The sequence below is a fragment of the Anolis carolinensis genome, chromosome 1, assembly GCF_035594765.1.
Source record: "Anolis carolinensis isolate JA03-04 chromosome 1, rAnoCar3.1.pri, whole genome shotgun sequence".
NCBI lineage: Eukaryota > Metazoa > Chordata > Lepidosauria > Squamata > Dactyloidae > Anolis > Anolis carolinensis.
Genome location: NC_085841.1, coordinates 255,262,250 through 255,286,644, shown reverse-complemented (window position 1 = coordinate 255,286,644; position 24,395 = coordinate 255,262,250). Strand labels below are relative to the sequence as shown.

The window sequence follows — 24,395 nt, the reverse complement described above, 5'->3', positions numbered from 1 at the left end:
TGTCACTCCATACAGATTCAGGTTGCTCTTCTTGCTCTCTGTTACTTCCTAAGTCTTGTACTTCACTTTCCTCAAAGCAGCCAGTGTAAGATAGTTCATCCCCGAAATAGACAGAGAGTTGGTAACAATTGTTGTCTTCTACATGGAAGACTTCTAAGTGCTCAGCCAAACATCACTGTCTGAATAGGTTCAAGGTATATATAGAAGGAGTCTGATAAGTATCAGTGATACTGTAAATATCTACTACTCCAGGTTGAACATCCCTTATCTGGAAATCAGAAAGTGGAAATGCTTCAAAATCCAAAATGGTCTGCATTGGTGGCTAAAATAGTGACATCTTTGCCTTCTCTTGGTTCAATGTACACAAACTTTGTTTCATGTAAGAAGTTATTTACAAAATTTATTTATTTGTTTAATATACTGCTCTTCTCCCCCAGGGGGACCCAGAGTGGTCTTACACAATGGCAGAATTAGATGCCACATATAATACAAAATGTAGTAAAACCAAACAGTCATAAAACACAATTAAAAGCCGGTATCCAAATCCAATTAAAACAATAAAAACCATGTGACTGTTACAACAGGGGCAGTAGAATTGAGCTGAAAAAGCCTGTCTCGCTTGAAGATCTTAATCTGCGGGACGGCTCATGGGGGAGATACGTTCAGAGAGGTAAGTTGGACCTTCAATTTCCTTCAAGCTCTTTATATGAGGTGTACAGGCAGTACCCAGGTTATGAACAAGATAGCTTTGTAGCATTGTTCTTAAGTTGAATTTGTATGTAAGTCGGGACAGGTACATTTTAAAGTGTAACTCCAGCCAATTTGGATAGCATATGGAAGGATCAACGCCCCTGTAATGTTTGTTTTGCTATCTACACTGTTATTCAGAAGATTTCACCTTACTTTCTGTCCTGTGACAATTGGATTTTGAAAGTTTTGGGTTGTTGTGGATGCAAAGATTGATGATAAAGCTTCAGTGGAGATCCCTTTTTCCCATGATAACCCTTACAGGAGTGAATTTCCCTTCCCAACAGTAGATTCCCTCTCATTTCTTTTTGTCTCTCCATTTGAAGAAAATAACTTAATTGTCTCAATACAATGAAATTAAATGCTTTTCCCAGCACACACTGCAAAAACAATACACCCATCCCTCTATACCCCAACCACCACCACACAGCCCCCAATGTTACATCAATGCAAACGGTTGATGTTCTGCTGTGCTTTTGAGTAGACAACCCTCTAGATAGCTAGCCCCAGATGGGACCAAAAATCTGTCCTCGCACTTTATTACTGCTCTTATCCTTATTGCTGCCATATGACTTATGCACTTTACTTATCAGTCTATCCTTTAAATCATTGTTGCACTAGCACCCACCCATGTTGATAAGAGAAACTGATTTTGGTTGCTGGTTGATGCCTTTTTATATATTGTTATAATGTTGTTCTATTCTGTCTCACATTGTTGAATTGCATTTTTATGTAATTACATTTTAACTGTGTCGTTCGGGCTCGGCCCCATGTAAACTGCCCCGAGTCCCTTCGGGTAGATGGAGGCAGGGTACAAAAATAATATTATTATTATTCACTATAGTTATAACTCTATGATTAAAAGCTACCTCTCAGTCTGTTGGTTCTTGTCGTTGTCACCCTGTATCATCTGGGAGTTGTATGTAAGTCAGATGCTTGTAATTCGGGGACTGTCTGTATATGAAATATGAATTATTTTTGTGTTTAGACTTGAGTCCCAACTCCACAACGCTTCATTATGTACAGTCAGCCTTTCATGTTCATGAATTCTACATGCATGTTTTCTACCACCCACAGCTTCAAAATTTACATATATATATTTAAAAACAAAAATAAATAAAAGCAATTTTGCCAATTTTTATAATGAACAGCATTTTATGAGGACACTGTGGATGACTTAAACATGAACAGACTTTGGTATCCATGGTAAGTCCTGGAACCCATCCTAGCAGATACCAAGGCTCCACTCTATATATAAATATTCCAAAACTAAAAATATACAAAATCCAGAATGGTTCCAAGCATTATCTGTATTTAGGTGCTATCATTTAAAGTTTAGTCAAACAAACATTCTGAAGGGTCCAGTCTTACTGGAGCCTATCCTTGAAAAGGGGAAGTTTATTTCAGGAAATTGGAAATTGCAAATAGAAATGTATTACTGATCTATCATGAAGATAAAGAGATGAGACACAGAAATTGGGTTGTATATAGGCCACTTTATTAAAACTATTTCCTTAGTTAACTATATTGAATCCTGTGAAGTCCAGTTGAGGCGAGGAGGTATCAAATCCAAAAATAGATTAAAATTTTGTAGCATTCTTACCTGGCAACCTACTACTACAGAACTCTATTAAGAGAGATGCGTGTACAGGAAATCCCCAAGTTACAAACATCTGACTTAGATGCATAGTTACAAATGTGGGAGAGACAACAGGAAGTGAGAGAAATGTACCCCAAGAAAGGATATCTACTTCTGGAAGAGTTATCATGGGGAAAGGGGTCTCCACTGAAGCTTTACCATTAATCCTTGCTTCCACAACAAGCCAGATTTTTCAAAATCCAATTATCACAGGGATAGAAAGTGAGGTGAAATCTTCTGAACAAGGGCGCAGACAGCAAAACAAACCCTTCGCTATGCTATCCAAGACTTATATATGCAATCTATCTATCTGTCTGTCTGTCTGTCTATCTCTATCTATCTATTTATCTGGCTCAATTTAATCTTAAAACATGTACCTGTTCTGACTTATATACAAATTCAACTAAAGAACAACCTACAGAGCTTATCTTGTTTGTAACTTGGGGACTGTCTGCATAATGGTTTTCTAGCAGAGAATCTCAAGTATCTCCCCAAACAACAGGATTCTCAGGGATTGCATCAAATGGAATCACAACAATTAAAGTGTTAGAAACTGATGTAAGCATTTACTGAAACTATGGGAAGATATCTTAACAATATTTTGAAGTAGGTAAAGATTTTTTAACGTAAGTGCATGACCAACTGCTGAAGATTATAAAGGATTTTCACATGTTAAATAGTTACCATAGGGATGAAGTAAAACAGAAAAAACACCTGAACTGGACTTTTAATGGGCTCCTATAAGTCAACCTTTGCTGCTCCAAATAAACGGAATGGCTTCCAGTCTGCATTTCTCTAATCTGTAGATCAGGAAAGAAGGATGTTATCAACAATGTGGATCCCTCTTAGTTTAGCTTCCTCTGTGTTGTAATAACGTTTTCAGAACCTCCAGTTAACCCCATTTACCACCCTTCCAAAATGCCATTTGTTGAAACATGACATTTGGGCTGCTATCTCTGTATACCAGCTTTTACTTTTATAGATATTTCAGTGTTCAGGATTAAGCCACTGCTCATATCAACCTGCTTTTGCACTTATCACCTGCAAACCATCTTGTTTCCCAGAAAGTAGAACAAACCACTGCAGATATCTTTCCAAGGTTGGAACAGTCCTTTGGCTGAAACGTGACTAAAGGCATTGCAACATGTGCTCCTTTTGTGATGTCTGAACATATTCCCTGCTTTATCATATTCATAAATGATGTGACATTGTATAGTTAGGGTTTCTGGAACAGAAGAGAAGGCAGTTTGAATTTCCTAACATAAGTAGCAGGGATATTCTTCGCAGTGCAAATTAAACAGCAGGCCGTTTTGATTCTATCTGATGATTCCATCCTAGCTAACGCTGTTATCAAAAATATACATTGGCACCTTATTCTGTGCAGACTCAAAAAAAATGGGGGGGGGGGGGAGTTGGAAAAAATAATGAGTATTGATGCCTATGGCAGAGTTGCAGATTTTTTAAAATAGATACTGTCACAGAAGACAACTCATGACTTCCTTTTTTAATGTGCAGGATTTCGATTTTAGAGTATCTGTGATTTTGAGTTTATAATTTATGTGTTATGTTGCCACCTTTCTTGGCAAAACAAGCAAAATAGTGAACAGAGAGAAGGGACAAACTTCACCATTAGATAAGATCCTAAAGCGTATCAATGTTCATACTAGACTTTGCATGGTTGGCAGGACAGGATATTTCAAAAACAAATATTTAATTTATATGATATTTTGGGAAGAATAGAAACATTTTTCTGTCCACCAAATACCCAGATTTAAACAGGGTATAAAAGAGACAAGGTATAATACATAGTCAAGTTGCCTCACCTTCCCAAAACCATGAATCCTAGAAACAGGTAAGTGAGTAAAGTCTATAACATCTGAGCTGGGATCTCATCAGAAGCATTGGGTTGGTGACCTGAAGGTTGCCAGTTTGAATCCAACTCAGGGAAAGCAAAGATGGGCTCCCTCTATCCTTGTGGGAGAAGCCTCCCACAAGGATGGTAAAACATCAAAAACATGCGGGCGTTCCCTGGGAAACGTCCTTGCAGATGGACAATTCTGTCACTCAGGAGCGACTTGCAGTTTCTCAAGTCGCTCCTGACATGAAAAAAAAAATCAGAAGCGGGGTTCCCTCCCCACTTCTGCACACTTTAAAAACATTTTAAAGATGGAGTCACACAGAACCCATCAAATGACCTTCTGGCAGGTCCACATAGGACTCCATCTCCAAAATGTTTTTAAAGTGTGTAGAAGCAGAGATTTTTGGAGTCAGGGAACAATCGTCTTCAGAGCTCTCAATTCATGCAGAAACTGCTAAAGGCATTTATTTTAAGATGGGATGAGAACTGTCAGATTTCCTCATTTTATATCATTGTAGTGACATTAAATATTGGGCGTTCTTGTGGGTGGTCTCAAAATCTGCCTCACTGTTCCTTTTCTCGCCATTAATCCTCTTGCATGAAATGGTAATTTTAAAAAAACAATTTATTTTTCAGGAATTGGGCAATTTTGATAGATAAACATTTTGCTGTGGCTACATTTTCCCTTTTTGTAGATCTGGGATTTTCCAATTTGGATATAGCGTGTTACTGTTCCCCCCTCCCCCCGCTACCTTTTTTTAAAATTGAAATGCCAAGAGTGTTATTCAAAGTCCTTGAAGCAGTAACCAGTCATTTATAGGACTTTGATTTTGATTTCAGACTTTGGCAATTTCAAAGTTTCCCTTTTTTATTAAAAGGAAGAAGAGAAAGTGGTATGGACGGGAGACTACATGTGCGATAGTTGAGTAAACAGAGGATTTGTCTAGAAACAGATGAAGTCCATTACACATGATGGGGGTAAATAAATGATCAATTATTTTTCAAAAACCAGAAAGGCACAAAATATTACAATAAGAAGATGATTCCCTCCGCTGTCTGATCCAAATGGAATAAGGTCCCTATTGTGTTTTCTGAGGAGGAGGAGGGAATTGCGCTACTCCTCCCATTGCTATTGGTTTATTCTCACCTTATCAGTAACCAAATGTAGTTGCCAGGACACTGCAGCATTTGAATAACTAAAAAGATAACATGAATAGTTGTTTGATGAAATTTAGGTTTAATAAATTGTGGCTAACATTTATGAGATGTGGCATGTCCTATCATTGTGACTATCACTACAAAAGACACATGTCCTTTAAATATGAATGGTGTCATGGTGAAGTACTCAGAGAGAATAGTGGTTGCTGAGTACAGAATAGTGCACTATTTCTTTAGGCACTGTGGATTTCATTCCTCCCCAGTGTTGGAAACTGGTTTGGGGTCCCAGGCTGAATCCCCACCCTCCTCTTTCTTATTGGTTGGAAGTTTTTGATAGACAGTTAAGACCCTGCAACTTTAAAAGAGTAATGTTCCATGAACGAGAGAGAAATTAGCAAAACTGGCTTCTTGATATAGTTTAGTGTATCAGCTTGCATTTTCAGAGTCTCCCTGGGGAGTGTTGACTATGTGGGCTGCATTTCAAAATGTACTATTTCATGTGTTCCCATTGGGTTCTTCCACCCACAGTCTTACAGATCAATTCACAGCCTTTATGGTATCCACTCACTTGTGTTATATTTTCACTTTGATCCCAATTGTGAATGGAAGTTTAATGTTAAATCTAAGTAAATAATCTATGAAGAAAATGGAACAATAATTTATTTATTTATTTAATTTATATACCGCTCTTCTCCCCCAAGAAAATAATGCCTCTTCTTCTATTTAATATTAAATATAATACTAAAAGATATAATACATAATAAGTATGCTCCACTGGGGTTCAACATTGTGAATTCAGCTTGAAAAGATCAGTACAAGCACAAAATATATTCAGGCACCTTTACTACCAAGATTGGTGGTGGTGGGAGAGAAATAAACATTATACTTGGTGGATAAAATAACTAAAAATGGCTTTTTTAATGAGTGACTGCACTAATAGAATTTTGTAAGTCTGTTTTAACTAGAATTCATTTTCTCCCCTTGAGATAATAGCAACACTGTTAAGGTCAGTCTGAATTTTATACCCAAATTGGTTTTGTCTGTTTCTATTTCTAGTATAATATATTAGGGCTTCCTGAGCAGTTAATATGCATCACCATATCCAGCCATTAATTCTTCAAGTCCTCCCTAAATCAGCTTTTTCTGTGCTGAAGAATACTAATACTATTTTGTTAGTTCCTTATGATTCTCCTCTAATGTACTGTGGAAAAATGTGCTACATGACTGATTTTGGCATCTCAAGTATTTAAATTGGCTTATTTTTGCCTTACACAGCTAATAATTTTCTATACCAAAATTAAAAAAAAATCTTACTGTATGTTCAGTAAATCATTTGCATTATTCCTTGTCAGCTCATTTCTTCAATGTATACTTCACCGTGTTTTCTTAAATAAAATTCTGAGAGGTGAAGAATCCAATATAGTTTGGCATGGTATTTTCTTTTATTTTCCCCAAAAGCTAGCCACCATTCATATTTAAAAATATATAAAAGAACCCCAGTATTTGAAATTTAATGTAAGCAGCAGCTGATAGGATCTACTTGCTGAAGCTTGTGTGAATTCTACCACATATTGCTCATTATTTGTACATGCATACACTAGAGAAGTATATAAATGAAACTCTTCTTTGGAGGGGGGGGGGGGTGAATCGGGAATGTTTTGAAACTACAGGGCCTGGGTATCCAATGGTGCCTCTCCATATTTTGTTGAATATCACCTCCTTTCATAACTAGCCTGATTAATCAAAGGAGAGGTATTGTGGGAACAACACATTCTGGAGTGCCATAATTCCCCATTTTTGCTAGAAGGCGGAGGGAAAGCTGACCTAATACACATTCTATGCTCATTGGGAATGGAAGATTTGTAGGCTTGATCTTTTCCCCCCCCCCCCCAAATAGCCATAAGAATATATAACCTGCATGTGCAATTAATTTGCTGGTGAAAACTATGCATATTTCCTAGGAGGAAAGAGGTTCATCTACACTGTCGAATTACGTAATTTGACACCACTTCAACTGCCACAAATCCTAAAAATTATAGTTTGATACGGCATCAGCACTATTAGGCAGAGAAGGCTAAAGCATAAAACTACCATTCCCGTGATTCCATAGCATTAGGCCACCACAGTTATAGTGATGTCAAGCTGCATTAATTTGTCACGCCCTGGCCGCAGAGCACTAGAACCAACACACGGAAGCCAATAACAGTCTAATATCTTTATTAAAGAAATGAGTAATTAGGATAAAAACAGATAGAAAATAAAGTTCATCAATAGACCTTTCAGAGAAGGTCAAATATAGTCCAGAAATATATTGTCCAGTATATAATATTAGAGTTCAAAGTTATAATCCAAAACCGAAACACACTCAACTTCCAAGCAGTTTGAGTGGGGAAAACGTCCAAGAATTTTACTAGAGTTCAAAGTAAGTCCAAGGCAGGAAACTGAAGACAAGACTGGATACTTGGCACAAGATACAAGACTGGGAACACGATGGGACGGGTCAAGAACACGACAAGGCAAGACACGATGAAACTGGAGTTAGCGGACTCAAAACGCAGTCCACACTTGGCTGGAACCGAAGTTAATCCTTGTGCTGACTTCTTGACTCCGCGCGGGCTAGCCCGTGCGGGAAGCTTTTAAAGAACTTCAAATCTTTCTACAAACAGGTGTTCAGTGCTTCTTTTCCCAAGGGAAAAGAACTGAAACACATCTTCATCCAGATGCGTTCCTCCCTGAAAACTCTCAGGAGAAACGAGCTAATTAGGACTCTGTCTGGCTGCTAATCTGGCGCTTTTCCTTGTTTGTGCTTTCTCTGAGTGACTAGTTTCAAAGAACTCCCTTCTCGCGAAAGGGGGAGAAGCGCTGGGAATAGCTTGTTCAAGGTCCGTTTTAATGAGCTCTTGGCAAGAATTGTCAACAAAAGGCATCTGGAATGGCACAGTCTCTTGCTGAGACGACAGAAATCCCATGTCTTCATCACCATGATCCATAATGGCGCTAGGGTCAGGACTCAGAGGCCCATGGGGCATCACATAATTCTACAGTGTAGATGCACCCCATATAATAAGAGCTAACCTTATCATAATAGTAACTTAATAACTTTATTTTTATACCCCGCCAACCATCTCCTCGAGGGGACTCGGGGCGGTTTACAATCAGGATCAAGCCCAAAACATACAAAAAATACAGCAACTAAAACACAGTTAAAAATGTAATAGCATATAAACGGTCAAATTAAAACAATTAAAAACACAACAGGGTATAAAACATCATTAAAAGTAAAACAAACAAACTCAACAACCAGAACCAGGAGTAGATCATGAGCAGATTAGAGAGGCCTGGGGATAACTTGTTTAAGAGCGGAATATAAGACCAGGGCTAGGTTAATGTGCTGAATAGAACCTTATCAGTAAATAGGGTGGGCATTCATGAACAAGGACTAACTGCTTTCAAAAGTACTTTGGAACAACCAAGTTTTCAAATCCCTACAAAAGGTCGACAGAGTGGGGGCTAGTTAATCTCCCTGAGGAGGGAGTTCCAGAGCTGGGGGGGGGGCACCACCGAGAAGGCCCTCTCTCTCATTCCCATCAACCATGGCTGTGACAGCGGCGGGAGCAAGAGGAGAGCCTTCCGAGCAGATCTCAGAGCCCGTATCAGTTCATAGGAGAAAATGCGGTCGTGAAGATAGGCTGGACCTGAACCGTTTAGGGCTTTGTAGGTGCTAACCTGCACTTTGAATTGGAACTGGAAACTTATCGGCAGCCAGTGGAGCTGCTTTAGTAGGGGTGTTGTCCGCTCGATATAATTAGCTCCATTTAGTAACCTGGCTGCTGACCTTTGCACCAGTTGCAGTTTCTGGACCATCTTAAAGGCAACCCCACGTAGAGTGCTTTGCAGTAATCCAGTCTGGATGTAACTAAGGCGTGGAATGAGACAACAACTTCAGGTGTTAGGCAGATGAGAAGTAGCAAGGTGCTTAAAAACAAGATGTGATTGAAGTGAACATAACTGCTTTCTTCAGGAGGAGGTTTTGTTACCACAGGGACACAGCATGAAATGAGGGCACCATCTTGTCCTTTTGCCTCAAGCAGAAAAGTGTCCTCAAATACCCTGTGGCTAATTAAATACCAGTGAAATTGGTTCTGAGCTAGCAAGGCATAGAATTGGGTTTTCAAGTGTGAATTCCTTTGCACACTAGCGACTGACAGTTAATCTTTTAATACATGGAAATAAGTGCTGCTTTATGATAGAATACAAACAGGCCAGGGGGAGGAAGCTCAAAGCGAGGCTGCCAAATCCTGTAAAGCTCAAAGCATTTCACCTGCAAGGCATGGAATCTCATAAAGGATAAAAGACATTAAATAGCTTTTGCTAACCTTTCCAACAATGACATTCTTTGGTATCCTATAGATATTACTATATATAAGCAGATAGTTTATGGCATGCTGTTAGGGATACTGTGTGTAGCGGAAGCAATCCAAATCATACTAATTTCATGTGTATTTTTATTGTTCTGCTAACACGTTGCCATTCCAGCCAAAAAGAAAATTCCCAGTCTCTGAAGACTGCTAGCCAAATGTGCATTTACTTAGCTTTGTTTAGTTCCCCACCATTCTCAAATTTCATGTGAATATCATATGAGTACTTTAATAATAATAGTAATAATAATAATAATAATAATAATAATAATAATAATCCTGTATTTATATTCTGTCCTTCCCGAGGGGACTCAGCGTGGATTACAGCATATAAACAGACAAAGGCAAACATTCAATGCCTTGCTACAGTGAAATACAATGAAACACAAATACACAGACAAAGGCAAAGGCTTCCCCTTCCATTTCTGGCTCTGGAGGCGGTGCTCATCTCAGACTCTGTGGAACGTTCTCATCTCAATTTCCACACCAAGGAGCCTGCGTTGTCCATAGACACCTCCTAGTCGTGTGACCGGCATGACTGTATGAAGCGTCTTTTTGCCTTCCCTACGGAGGCGGTACCTACTCACATTTGCATGTTTTCAAACTGCTAGGTTGGCAGGAGCTAGGGCTAATAGTGGGAGTTCACCCTGTCCTGTGGAGTCAAACTGTCAACCTTCAGGTCAGCAGTTCAGCAGCACAAGGGTTTACCACAGCCGCTTTTTTTCTATTTTGTTTTACATTCTATTCATCTGCATATTTTGAACATCATCCAAATGGATGCCAGTAAATGAAACCAGAGGAGAAGACCCTGCACATTCAATGAATTCCAGGAAAATGCTAAAATGGCTCAGTCATTTTGGAGGAAGAGGGTTCATTTATTTAAGAATATTTCAAAATCTACACATTTATTCATATTCTAATAAAAAGGTGAGATAAAGTGAAATTATCAGTTTCATCCATCTGGGGACAAAGCCCTGTGTGTTTTAATTCTTAAACGTCAAAATGGAAATCACATGTCAGATGTGTTCATGTCAGATATACCAATCTGCCTTGGCTCTATTGGGTAGGTGCAGTTTTTTTCCAGCTCGGAGAAAGCCATGCTATACTTTCCTGCCATGTAACTGATAAAAATGAGTTGCTTGCTATTGTGCTAAACCTGACTGACAAGCAAGGTTCAAATCTCTCTCTTTCTTTCTGTCTCTTTCTTTACTACCTTACAAACTTTAATGCCGGGCTGTAAATTCTGTCATACTTTTCAAAAGTCTCCAGCAGCTTGCTAAACCTTACATATGAGAGATTTATACAACAATTTCTGGAATGTATACTATACAGACTTAGGACCTCATCCTCCTTTGGGGGGGGGGGGGCAGGAGGAATCATCTTTGCTTGGCATTTCATGGAGTTCTCTTTTTAAAGAAAATTGAGATTTTACTCACCCTCATCAAACAGTATCACCTCCTCCCCTTTCTAGCTCAACCATCTGCTTACGTAATTTCCCATCACACAGGCTGGCGATTGTCACAATTTTGAGTAGACCTGCGGACTTTTAACACGTTTTTCTATGATCTCTCTCTCTCTCTCCCCCCCCCCCCCCCAACCCTCAAAACCTCTCATGTCTAATACTTCCTTCAATGGGATCTTCCCCTCTTCTCTTTGAATTCTTCTTCTTAAGTAAACCAGAGGATGTTTAATACCCTGTTCATTATTTTCCCCCATTTGAAATCCTCCACTTTTAACACTCCTTTCAATGGGATCTAACCTCTTCTCTTTGAATTCCTCCTCTTGAGTAGACTAGCAGACGTTTAACACCCTTTTTCATGATCTCTCTTCCCCCCCCCCACATTAAACCTTCCACTTTTAACACTCCTTTCAATTGGATCTTCCCTTCTTCTCTTTGAATCCCACCTCCAGAGGACACCAGCATATTTTTAACACACTTCCTTCAGTGAAACACACACTGTCTTTAAACACAAATGCACAGAAGGATCATGAAAGGGCACTTCATAAAATGGAGAGTAAACTGAGAAATCCACCACTTCCTATCCCAAGTAGACATACTCATTTTAAGACATTCCTACATGCATGCAATAGAGTGGGGTCGATTATTGCCCAGCTAAGAAATCCTCCCGTTTCTACATGCTGCGGAGATGGAGTCACACAAGCAACCACCAGAATCAGTCTTGGACCCTTTGAGGGGCTCCATCTTTGGAGTCCATCTTGGAATGGTCTTTGACGTGTGTAGAAACCGAGGAGGAAATCCATCTGATGAAGTCCTTAGTGTAAGTACAACATTAGTATGCTATCTACTAGCATTGACTTCAGTAGTTCCTGATTACCATTACATTTTAATACAGTAGAGTCTCACTTATCCAACACTCACTTATCCAATGTTCTGGATTATCCAACACATTTTTGCAGTCAATGTTTTCAATACATCGTGATATGTTGGTGCTAAATTCATAAATACAGTAATTACTACATAGCATTACTGTGTATTGAACTACTTTTTCTGTCAAATTTGTTGTATAACATGATGTTTTGGTGCTTAATTTGCAAAATCATAACTTAATTTGATGTTTAATAGGCTTTTCCTTAATCTCTCCTTATTATCCAACATATTCTCTTATCCAACATTCTGCCAGCCCGTTTACATTGGATAAGCGAGAATCTACAGTATATAAAAGAGAATGTGAGTGTATGTAATGGAATCACGATTAAGACTTTATGCCATTGTATCCATCTCACACCTGTATGTGTAAATGGGCCACATTCAGAAAGCTTTTACTGTTTCCATTTGAGACCAGGGCCCACAGTTTAGGAAGCGGTGTTCTAGTGGGCCACAGCACAACATTTGTGGTCAAAACATAGCTCAAAGCTTGCACCCTATATAAGCCTCATTTATAAGAGCTACCATGTTTTTGCAGCATTTGAGGGATTTGGTGTAATTTTTGCCCTCCATCCACCTTTGAAAACACTGGGCAAACACTTTGGAAAATCTGTGGAAACTTGGAGACCACAAAAATGTTGATAGCCTCATGCATCTTGTATTCATACTATATACTACATTGAAAGCAGAATAATAATAAAAATGCTAGAAAATCAGGGTATAAAAGCACACATATATTGCAGTGGTATACCGGGTGTTTGAAAAAGAACTCACTATTCACCACTTAATTTAAATGGTGAACAGGGAGTTCTTTTTCAAACACCCTGTATTTTTTCCTCCTCCTCTTTACCTATATCCCACCTTTCCCTTAGGACTGGGACTGAAGACAGCTTACAAATTTTTATTTTTGTTAGGAGTATGTTATGGTCATTTCAACTGCTCACTCAAACATATATCTTACTAAATTAAATGTCCATAAGAGAAGAATATCATCTACCTCAACAACTTGATCAAGAAAAGGATGGTGTTCAATGGGGAAGCCATTTCCCACACTGAATATGCTCTAACAGGAAACCAGCAACCAGGGAGTTGGCATTTATTTTGTATATTTTAATCTTATATTAAGAAATGTCTTTAAAAGTTTTCAATTGTGTGGCTGTGTTTGGCTGGAAGCCTGCACCAGCTTATACTTAACTAAGAACTTAACTAAGTAACTTTTCCCAACCCAACACCCCTAAACCTGATTGAAACATCATTCAATCATGCTTTGATCACTGGCAGAATGGCCCTCCCTCTCTCCATGCAGCCTGCTAAAGTAGGTTGGAGGCTGAACCTACTAGTTCAAGAGTGAATGTAGTGCATTCAGAAAGACATCTGTCATAAAGGTAACTGAAGAGCTTATTCTAGTCAGAAATAGGGACGGGTCAGGAATCTGCTCCATTGGATGTGTGTTTTTCTGTTTGTGGATTTATGCATTGTGTACCACATCGAAAGGGATAGAGATAAGGTGTACTTTCCATTCGGAAATTTGTACATTTCATGATTTTTAATAATATACTTAATAAAATGCATGTATATGGAAAGGTGCAAATAGAAAAATGTATAGCTTAAACATATTCATGCAATCACAATTTAATCATTGTGTGGATACAGGCAAACAGTGTTCATTTCTTTTAAAAATAATATGTCACTAATTCCCAATTGAACAGGATTTTTTTTCTTCAAAAATGAATAGAAATGCTAGTCACAGAGATGGCAACAAAGAACAGGAACACAAAGCACATTTAATTTCTTCAGGAGAGGGCTTCCTTTCCGTCCCATCCTAGTTATTTTGTTGAGTGTACAGGAGAGAGTCTTCTCAGTGGCTACTCACAAACTGTGGACCTCAGATGTTCTGTAGACTCATGGTGTTCTATCTGGAAAGTGAAGAATATGGTCCCAGAAGCCAAAACCCCTCTCATCTACACCATCTACATTGCTGGGCATTCTCTTTTAATTGTGTAATTTTGTATTTTTCACTGGCAGAATTCACAAGAACACCACCTGTGCTCAAAACCCCCTTCAGCTTCATACTTAAAGCTTTATAGTCAGGAGTGGTCTGATTATAAAATCAAGGTGTTCTTAAAAGCGTGATTGGTGCCTATGTGAATAAGAAGAAAGAAGTACTGATCAGTGCTCTTGTGTGTTTGCGAAATGTCAATGATATACTGAATTATGTATACCAGAAAACATCAAGCTGGCACACATACTCTTGAGCAATAGTCTTCAACGACCACCATATTTTTTTTTCTTCTTGTGGTTGGTGGGTACCTTGATTTCTTCTTTGGTATGTGGAATCGCTGGTTGCTGGTTTCCTGTTAGAGCATATTCATTGCTGCTATTCACCTTAAGATGTAGGAAATGATTAGTCAGAGGGGTTCTGAACCCTTTCTATATGGTTTGGTCCTGACAAGGAATGTCCTTCAGGATGTTCCTCACTGTTACATGCTTTTATTTTCCTTGACAGTTTCTTCCTATTAGTCCTGTGTGCTACAGCTTCATGTTGAGTTTCTTCAGTGGATCAGAAAACATGAGCTCTTTATTTAAATAATCCTCTTCCTGGAGATGTTGATATGCTGCATATGTAGATAGGGAGGCTTTCTTGAAAGAAGACAAAAAAAATTCACATATATTGCAGTCGACATCCATGGAACCTTCTGCCTCCATCTCTGCATTTATTTCTCTATCCTTCCATAGTATCTATAAGAGATATGTAGAATATAAATGTCTTTGCCGCAAGGCAGCTACAGGTCAGCAGTACAAAATCATAATTTATAATACAGTGGCTCAAAAATACTTCTTAGAAGACAATTGCCATAACAAGCCACCAGATCATTAGCATCAAAGAGATGGTTCACACATCTCCAGGGCAGAGATCTAAGACAGCGTGGGTCAATTTTCTGCCTTTGAGATCTTTATGGACTGCCAAAAAAAAATTGAGAAAAACAAAATCTCAAATAGTCAGAAATCCACTTCTGTTTTTATATTGATGTGGGAGGAGGATTTTGTTTTTAAAATGTAAGGCTACACCTAACTCACTTACATGATGAATTACCACTTCTGGAAATTTGTAGAAAAAGCAATTACTGTATTTCTTTGATTCTAAGGTGCACTTTCCTCCCTTTATAAAATGTCTCAAAAAATGTCTTAGAATTGTGGGCCCTCTCTCTATATATAGAGGGTGGGGGAGGGAGAGGGAGAGCTTTCTGTTGGTGATACTGAAATTAATTTGGTCTTACTATCCATGGTGTCTTAGAATCAATGAAATACAGTAATCCTTTTTGTTTGGATTAGAAAAAAGGTAGTACAGGATGCTTGAAAAAGTGGGGGGAAACCACCAAGAAGGGAATCACATGCTGTCCTAGGGCTTTGCTTTGTCTATCATGATCTAAACACATAAATGATTGGATGCAGCATATTACCTGCCATACATCACATATACAAATATATTTTGATACTTCAGTCCTCTCTGGAAAATTATTCTGGATAATGGCTGTTGAATCTAACATGCTTATTGTTGCAAGAATTCTAAGGAACACTTTAAAAATGCATTCATTTATTTTGTTACTCTTTTTTAAAATCTCCTTCTTGATAGAGGGATTTCTTATCTATATAAGTAGAATTGTCAAAAAGGGAAAGGAATTCTATTGTGTTTTGCAGAGCTAGGAATAATCTAGATTCCTATTGTGCCTTTAGATGTGGAATAGATTATAGCAGTTCCTAGGTGTGTTGCATGAAAAATGCCCCCCACCCCCCACCCCTACAAACAAAGGCTGGTGTTATTCAAGTGTTATAACTTTTACAATTTGCACAATTTGCTGATTCATTTGCAGTAATTGCTACTTAAATGGATACGTTTCTAATTAAGAAAAGAAATTCTGTTGACAGTAATGTTTGTGATGGACCACATGGAGCAGCTATAGAGGAAACTACACAAGAATCAACTGTAGTACATAGTTGTAAAGGGAAGAAATCCGAACATCATATTTACAGTAATGATTATATGAGATATATATGTGTGTGTATGTATGTGTATATATACACATGGTAAAGGTTTTCCCCTGACACCAACTGGGGGTTGGTGCTCATCTCCATTTCTAAGCCAAAGAACCGGCGTTGTCCATAGACACCTCCTAGGTCATGTGGCTGGCATGACTGCATGAAGCGCAGTTACCTTCCAACCAGAGTGGTACCTATTGATCTACTCACATTTGCATGTTTTCAAACTGCTAGATTGGCAGAAGCTGGAGCTAATAGTGGGAGCTCACCCTATGCCCCGGATTCAAACTGTTGACCTTTTGGTCAGCAAGTTCAGCAGCTCAGCAGTTTAACGCATTGTGCCACCAGGGCTGCTATATTATGGATTATATATACAATATATTATATATTATGTACATAATATTATATGATACTCTTATCATTTTTACCATTACAAAGGTATGTTTTTCTAGTAAAATTAGATATTATCTCTTATAATAAGTCTTCCAATTTTATATACTGCAGTTATTTATATAATGTTTAAATTTATCTAGTCTTCAAAGTCAAGTTTCTTTAATGAAACTGTACTTTTGATGACTAATTTTATTCAACTGTATTTGACACATTTGCTTGCTTATTAATTGAAGAACTAAAAAAATCAGCCTGATTGAGAATGAATTTGGCTAGTTAAATAAGTCGATAAAGCAGTGAGAACAGGCCAAGGTTGAATGCTCTGTGTGATTCTCTCAAGTGACTTATGCAATGCTACTAATTAAATATAGGTATTTACGTCATGATGCATTGAATTAACCATCAACAGTTTCAGGAATGTTTAACAATAAATTAATATCTACACAACAGAACAAAGAAACATGAAATTTTCAAAAACCAACAGCTATACGTGAAAGTAGATTAGTCATTTATATTTCAAGACATTTATAACAGATCCCATTGAGAAGTCCTGAGCCCTATGCATTCCAGATATATGTGCTATCTATATTTGACCATATAATTCTTCCTTCAATACTCTTTTTAGTTTGTATTTTTTTGCTGTATTTTTACTGACTAAAAACAAGTCACAAGGATCATACAACTGAAATCCAGCACAAGATGGTGGGAGGGGGGACATATGTGTTTAGTGTTTGCATCAAGCAAGAAAGTGAAGTAGCCAAACAAAGCTACTCATTTTAAAATTGGATGGGATCAGGATAAATGGCTTGTGTTTACACTGAAGAGCAAAAGTAAATTAAGCAGGACTCTAATAGATTACAGGGAGACAGATGCGAGCTCTTTCCCTCCACTGTAGCTTCATGGATTGTGCTCTTGCTTGGTCTGTCTGACATTTAGATTTTGCACAAATGCATTGGTTTCTAAGAAAAGCATCTGTTGCTGGAATTACAAGAGCAGCTGGATACAATATGAATGGGGAGAAAGGCTTTAGTTGTTTTTAGGAAGTGCACACAAATGCCAGTGAAGGGAATTTCATTTCATTTGTATGCCAGAATTCACAAGATTATTAAATTAAACTTTCCTTTTCCTCAGGGAATCTGCTACATTAATTTTTGCAGCTTTGAGTGCACAGAAGAGATACAATAAATACAATTTCTTCAAATTAGAATAAGATCTTGGGAAAGTTACTTTAGAAATAATTTGTTACACTTGGAATTCCTAGAATCCAAAAGCAGTATTTTTTAAACAATAATGACACTTTAATTACTTTAAAAATGACCTTGTCTGCATGCTACAAGCAGGTCATATGATAAAAATAACATTATCCTTACTATGTTGTCATCTCACCACTCACAAGATAGCAAGAGCCAGCGCTTGAGCCATGTGATAGTTGTCTTTCTCCATGTAGGTAGGAGAACAACTACATTTACAATTCTCCTACACATGAATGTTATCCTTTCTTCTATTTTCAAAACCATAAAATACTGATAACCACAGACAGATGTCAGATCTGGGATTCTGTCTCCCCTGGCATGGTACTCTACTATGTCCTGCCTTTGGTCTGTTCTGTAATAGATTAGTCCTGGGCACAGTATTGCTTTGTTACTGTCAATGTTTTCTTTCATATGGTGGGTACTGTAGTTTGAAGAATATTTACTGTAATTCAATTAGTTTCACAGATCAGTCTTGTGGGTCTGACTGAATGAATCAAAGAGCTTGGCTGTAAACTATGCACTTGATAGTGTGCTCAGGGTAGAAACTGGAGGCATATAAATGCATGTAGCAGTCAGTGGGTTTGTTATGTAACATGGTGCTTATATGTCCATTGTTGGGGTTCAGAAAATGTACTTGTTCTGTTGATAGTTCCAGGCTGAGACTGATGAAGGGAAGGGCATTGTTGAAATTCTGGCAGAATGTCTTAACTGAATCCTCTTGATGAGTCCAAATAATGAAGATATAATCAATGTACCTCACTCAGATGAGAAGTTTCTGGGAAATTCATGTGACTTATATTCTGTACTTGAATTAAATCATAAATATTGTCATGTTTAACTTGAAATGTAGGAAAGTAAGGGGGGAGAGAGAAACATTTTTATTACATTCATGCTACTTAACTCGCAGGCTGAATTTTTTTAAGTGACTGACATCTAAAGAGAACAATTCCTGAAACCAGGTGTATAATTATAATTTGTAAACAATTAGATGAAAACCATGAGCTGTACACTTATGGCAGCATAGTTTTATAATACCTTCTAATAAACGCACACAATAAACTGTGAAGTGTTAGGCATCTTAAGAAATTGCCTCTTTATTGTCTTTGCAATTTTAATGTCTGTATTCATTTGCAGGGCATATATCTAAATGCATCCATTTTTCATTTTTGCACATATATTGAAAACAAAGTCTGTCTTAAAAACAAAGTGTCTGTAAATTAATGTGGATTTTTTCTGATTTTATGTCATTATATAATTTTTGTTTGACAATGTTGGTTTAATTTATTGATGTTAGGTTTAATTCACTGTTGTTAGGTTTAATTTGATGTTAGGTTTTAATTGCTGTTTTCATATGTGGGGTTTTTCTGGGATTCTATGTTGGTATTTGTCGGTTTTTCTGAAGATATTGAATGTTCGCCATTGTATGTTGGAATCCGCTTTGAGTCTCTTTGGGGCGGAATAGAAATAAAGTTTTATTATTATGCTATTAAGACACAATCCGCTAGTTTCACATCCTAGCAAAAGTCTGACTAGCAAAGATGTCTACAGCAACCTGAAAACAAGACATGAGAGAAACAGATTCCTTCCTCAGTCATTTTTCTGCCACCAATTCTAAAGATATCATATCACCATTATGACAATTGGTAGCTATGTCCCCAGTGAATTTATCTAACCAACTTCATCTTTCTTACACACTCATTTAGCTTTCTTAGACAGTCTTGGATCCTGACTATATGTTTCTATAGGACTACCATCATGGCCTTATTTCAGCTTTGGATTGACATTGATAAGCTAAAAGGTTTGTATTTACCTTTCCCTCAGAGATGTTTAACTCACTTGTCTGCTTAATGCTTCATCATTTGGCCTCTTCCCTCTGAAGCTTGCCTTACTCTGCATTGAGTCTTGATTAAAGAATAAGAATCTCAAAATCACTTTATGTGTTTAAGAGGAGAGCTGGTCTAAAAGCATAGCAGATGAAGTGGTAAAATTGTTCTTGGAACATTACCATTTTAGGCACCAATGGACCACAGCAGAAAAAGTAGGAGCTAAAGAAAATGGTTTTGACCAGAATTTTCTTAAAATAATAAAACTAATTAATTTATTTCATACCTGCCTCTCTTCGCAGTGGGGTAGAACATGGCTTAAATACATAACTAAAAACATAAAACCATTAAAACACATATATTAAAAGAAATAGACATAAGTTTAAAACACATTGAAATAATATCAATAAAGGTCAATTTAAAATTTAGTTTAAAATTGACTGGCTAGGCCTGCTAGTAGTCTTTAATTCTGTTATAAACTCTTGACAGCTCATTTTAACTGTCAAATTTCTTCCAGCAGGTCATTCTACAGAGTCGTGGCCCCCGATGAAAATGTCATCTGGGTGACAGTTCAGTGGTAGTGTTCTTCATATTGTGAGGAGAATTCAGACATACATGTCCCTTTCCCACACCCATTTTGTTGTGCAACTGGATGTGGTTCTAGGCTTCCCCAACAACATGTTTGATGCAGAATATTGACATGTTGGAAATAGCAACTCCCCAAGCCACTCACTATTTATTTGTTAATGTATATATTTGGTAAACTGTATTCTATATGTATGTTGATTTGACTCTTTGGTGTGGGAGGAGTTATAGACATGTGATTATACCGAGCATATGCAAACTCAAGACTCCATTTTGTATTCAGTATCTGTTTAGACTTCAATGGAAGCACATGTCTTGCGTCAGATCTCAGAGGAGATAGATGCATACAGGTTGCTGTCTGGACTTCAGAGAGAAGTCAGTTTAGAGACTTCACTATTTTCTTATGGACTTCAGTGAGTACAGCTATGCTGAAAGACTATGGACTATTGATAAAGACTGATACCCTGTGTTCTCAACACAGAGAGAAGAAGCTACATACTATCTGTAACTGAACTTTATTAAGACATGTGCCTGTATGGTGAATTAATACAAGATATGTTATTTTCAAAGAAGACTTCATTTTTATCTCTGAGTGCATATTTTAACTAAGAGGTTTAAAGGGAGTATATATATTTTGGGCAACTGCAAAAAAAAAAATCCTCTGCTAACCAAATATATTTTTGTAATGGCTTGGTTCTTCAGTTTAACAGCTGAAGTTATCTGTGTGTCATTACATTAATGCTTGTGAATATGACTTTTAAAATAGACTGGGTGCAGTTATGTTCCAATAGGTCATGCAATAAGTTATGTTTTGCAAGGGTTATGGAATGTCCAATATGACACATGTTGCTGTTGTTGGGTAATGTTAATGGTAAATTATATAACAGAGACATTATTCCAGGAGCAATAGGGGGAAGCCGGGCAATGACGTCCCCCCCCCCCCCGGGTGAGGAGATGGTGTCAAGAGAAGACTGGCCACGCAGGGTGTGGGGCAACAGGTTTTCCATGCTGCCACCAGTACCCCATGGATTTCCCACAAAGCATGGTGAATCCGAGGGCATTTGTAATGAGGTTCTTAGACTATCACCCACAGTTTAAAATGGTCTCAAGCCAATTTTGCCATCCAGTTTGGTGAAGTAGCATCAGAGAACGTTTCATTGAAGAAATTTTAGTATATGTCATTTATTTTCACTGCCCAGCTTTTCACAAGAACTCTGTGTGGTGATTAGAGAGAGACGGAAGGATGGAGAGAGAATGACTAGTGTGAATACACCCACTTAAATGCTGTGTTGGGATCTGGATTTAGATATCCCACATACACACAAGGATAGATACAATAACAGAGTTTTCCTGTAGCTTCAAAATTAAAATGTTTATTATGGCATACACTTTTGCAAACTACATTTGTTTCATGAGATGCATAAACATTATCCTGAGATACTGTGATATACATATGCATGATTGGAAGTGGATGGTAAACAGTGAAGTCCAAGAAGAATGAAATGAATGGAAATGTGTGTATCTCAACTAAAAGATTTATCTCAGTTCATCTCAGACTGAGGCTATTCAATTCCAGTTCAATCTGAATTTGAATGTAATGAAAATCCAAAATCATTGGAAATCCAAATATAGTAGAGTCTCACCTATCCAACATAAGTGGCCGGCAGAACGTTGGATAAGTGAAAATGTTGGATAATAAGGAGGGATTAAGGAAAACGTCAAACATCAAATTACGTATGTGGGTCTGAATTTTGTAAATTGGATGTTGCTGATCCTGCTTGTGAGAAGAACTGGTTGAATTCCTTGTCATGGTGATACATTTTGTTTTTAGTTGCTTGTAATTTGTGTAGTTCTTTAGTTTCATTAAAAGTAAGTGATCATTTCTGCAATATGAAAATAACAGAATGTGCTATCATTATATAAATAAAAGTGATTTGGTCATGTTCACATTACTCTCCTGGAGAGTGGCATTTCCCTATTCCCCTTTGGGGCCTCTGGAACTGTAAGGAGTCAGATATGGAGAAATGTGGTATAATAAAGCACTATGGGGTATTTAAGTACTTAGGATATGAATATTCTGATAATGGATAATAGGACAGACGCTGTGCAGGCCAGACGCTGTGCCCGATGGGAAAAGTCTGCTCCAGCTGCATCTTGCCCCTCCCGGCAGGCGCACGGAGAGGTCCGCTGACTGTGTTGGATAATACAGAATGTTGGATGAGCAAAGGTTGGATAAGCAAGACTCTACTGTATGTCTATATTATACACATACTACATAATTGGGTGCAATATTTAGGCAGAGTGGTCCAATAGAAGATAATCATTCTATCTGAATTTCAGTCCCCACTTGCCTCACTTTTGTAATTCTCTTTTCTTCTCCAATCATAGGTCTATGTACTTGTAATTCAAGATGACATATCAAACCTAGTGAACGGAACTAGAGTCTGTGAATGCTTATAGCATAATAAATCTGTTACTTTTCATGGTGCTAGCATATTATAGGATACTTGCATTGTTGGTTTTTTTTTTCAACAGGCTAACATGGCCACCTTTCTGGAAACTGTAATAACAGAGTTTCTCAAATGTTGCAATTAAATTTAATGTCCTGAAATATGGATTCATGTCTTTAAAGCAATGCAGCATTTGACTTGTCCATATTTAGCCATTTTCATGGTATGTGAAGATACACTTTCAGAGCCACATCTTTCTGTGCGATAACTGTGAACTAATAGGAAACAATTTATATTTACAGGAACATTACTGACCTGTAACAGAGGCATTCTGCAGTCATCTCATGTACCAGCCAAGCAAGTTCTGAGGTTGAATTTGAATGCTTAAAAACCAGTTTAGCAAAAAAACAAAACAAAAAAAGGGGGGGGGAGTAGTGCATTACAATATTGTCCAACTTTTATGGACTTTGAAGTTTTACATATTTACAGAAATGGCAATTTTTGAGTACATCAGACAGCACTGGGTTCATTAGCTATTTCCTAAATCCTTGTCACACTTAACAAGCCCCATTAAACATCTCGTGGCAGTTTTAGACCACAGTGTTAAAGCTAGAAGGAATTGAGAAACTCTTCAGGTGCGTACAAAAGCCCCTCGGGGGGTCAGTGTCTTTATGATAAGACTGGCTAAGGTCAGATAATTTCAACTATCTCCTTATTGTATCAGGTATTTCAAGCAATGATTTACTGTATTATTCACAGAGTGTGTACTTGCCATGGCAACAGGAGTAACTTGTGGCCTGTGCACTGGCTTCAAGATAAGGAATACAAAGATAAATAATGTGGATTTCAACAATTAAACTCTGCACTAGGGATGAAATTGGATTTGGAGCAAGGGTGTCCTCAAGAAATTGGAATGTACTCTGAGGAGAATGGGGAAATGATAAAGTTTTGGATTGGCATTGTGTGGTTCAAGCTTCACGCTACTTTGAAGATCTAGCGTATGGTGAATGGAGATGTCAATTTCCGGTTGGGTCCCCTAGTCTCTACCCATCCCTTTAGCTTCATAGAGGGAGACAAGTATCAATAATGCCATGGCTGGAGATTCAAATAAAAAGCCAAATTTCATGGTGTGGAAGCATCCAATAAAAAGTGATCCAAACTGCTAGCTATGTATTTGAAACCCTATACAGTGAGACATAATGTTTCTGCAACCATTTTTCATAATAATATGAATAAAAAAGAAAAAAGTTTGGATTAGAAATCCCAATCTTTCTGCTTCCTCTTCACTATCAATGCAACTCACTCGCCATAATTTTGCTTCAGTTTCTTCTAATCAGATGGAATGTTTAAGCACCATGCTATTGACCATTTGCTGAATTGCCAAGAGCTGAATCCGTATAGTAACCTATGCTTTAAAAACTTGCTTAGCAAAGTATGGTTTATTGCTCTACTTGAAAAGTTTATATTTAAATTAAGGTTCTTATATAATGAAAACCAATTTGACAATTTTGTTTCAGAACTATGTGAATATAGTGTGCTTTGCTATAAAGAATATTTCCCATGGTATTGTTGTGTGTTTTCCGGGCTGTATGGCCATGTTCCAGAAGTATTATCTCCTGACGTTTCACCCACATCTATGGCAGGCATCCT

The 24,395-nt window shown here is 37.7% G+C and overlaps 1 protein-coding gene across 1 annotated transcript in view; it reads left to right on the top strand.

Moving 5' to 3' along the window:
- dpp10 (dipeptidyl peptidase like 10) overlaps positions 1-24,395 on the top strand; it is a 798,815-nt gene that overhangs the window by 324,975 nt on the left and 449,445 nt on the right. The window lies entirely within an intron of this gene.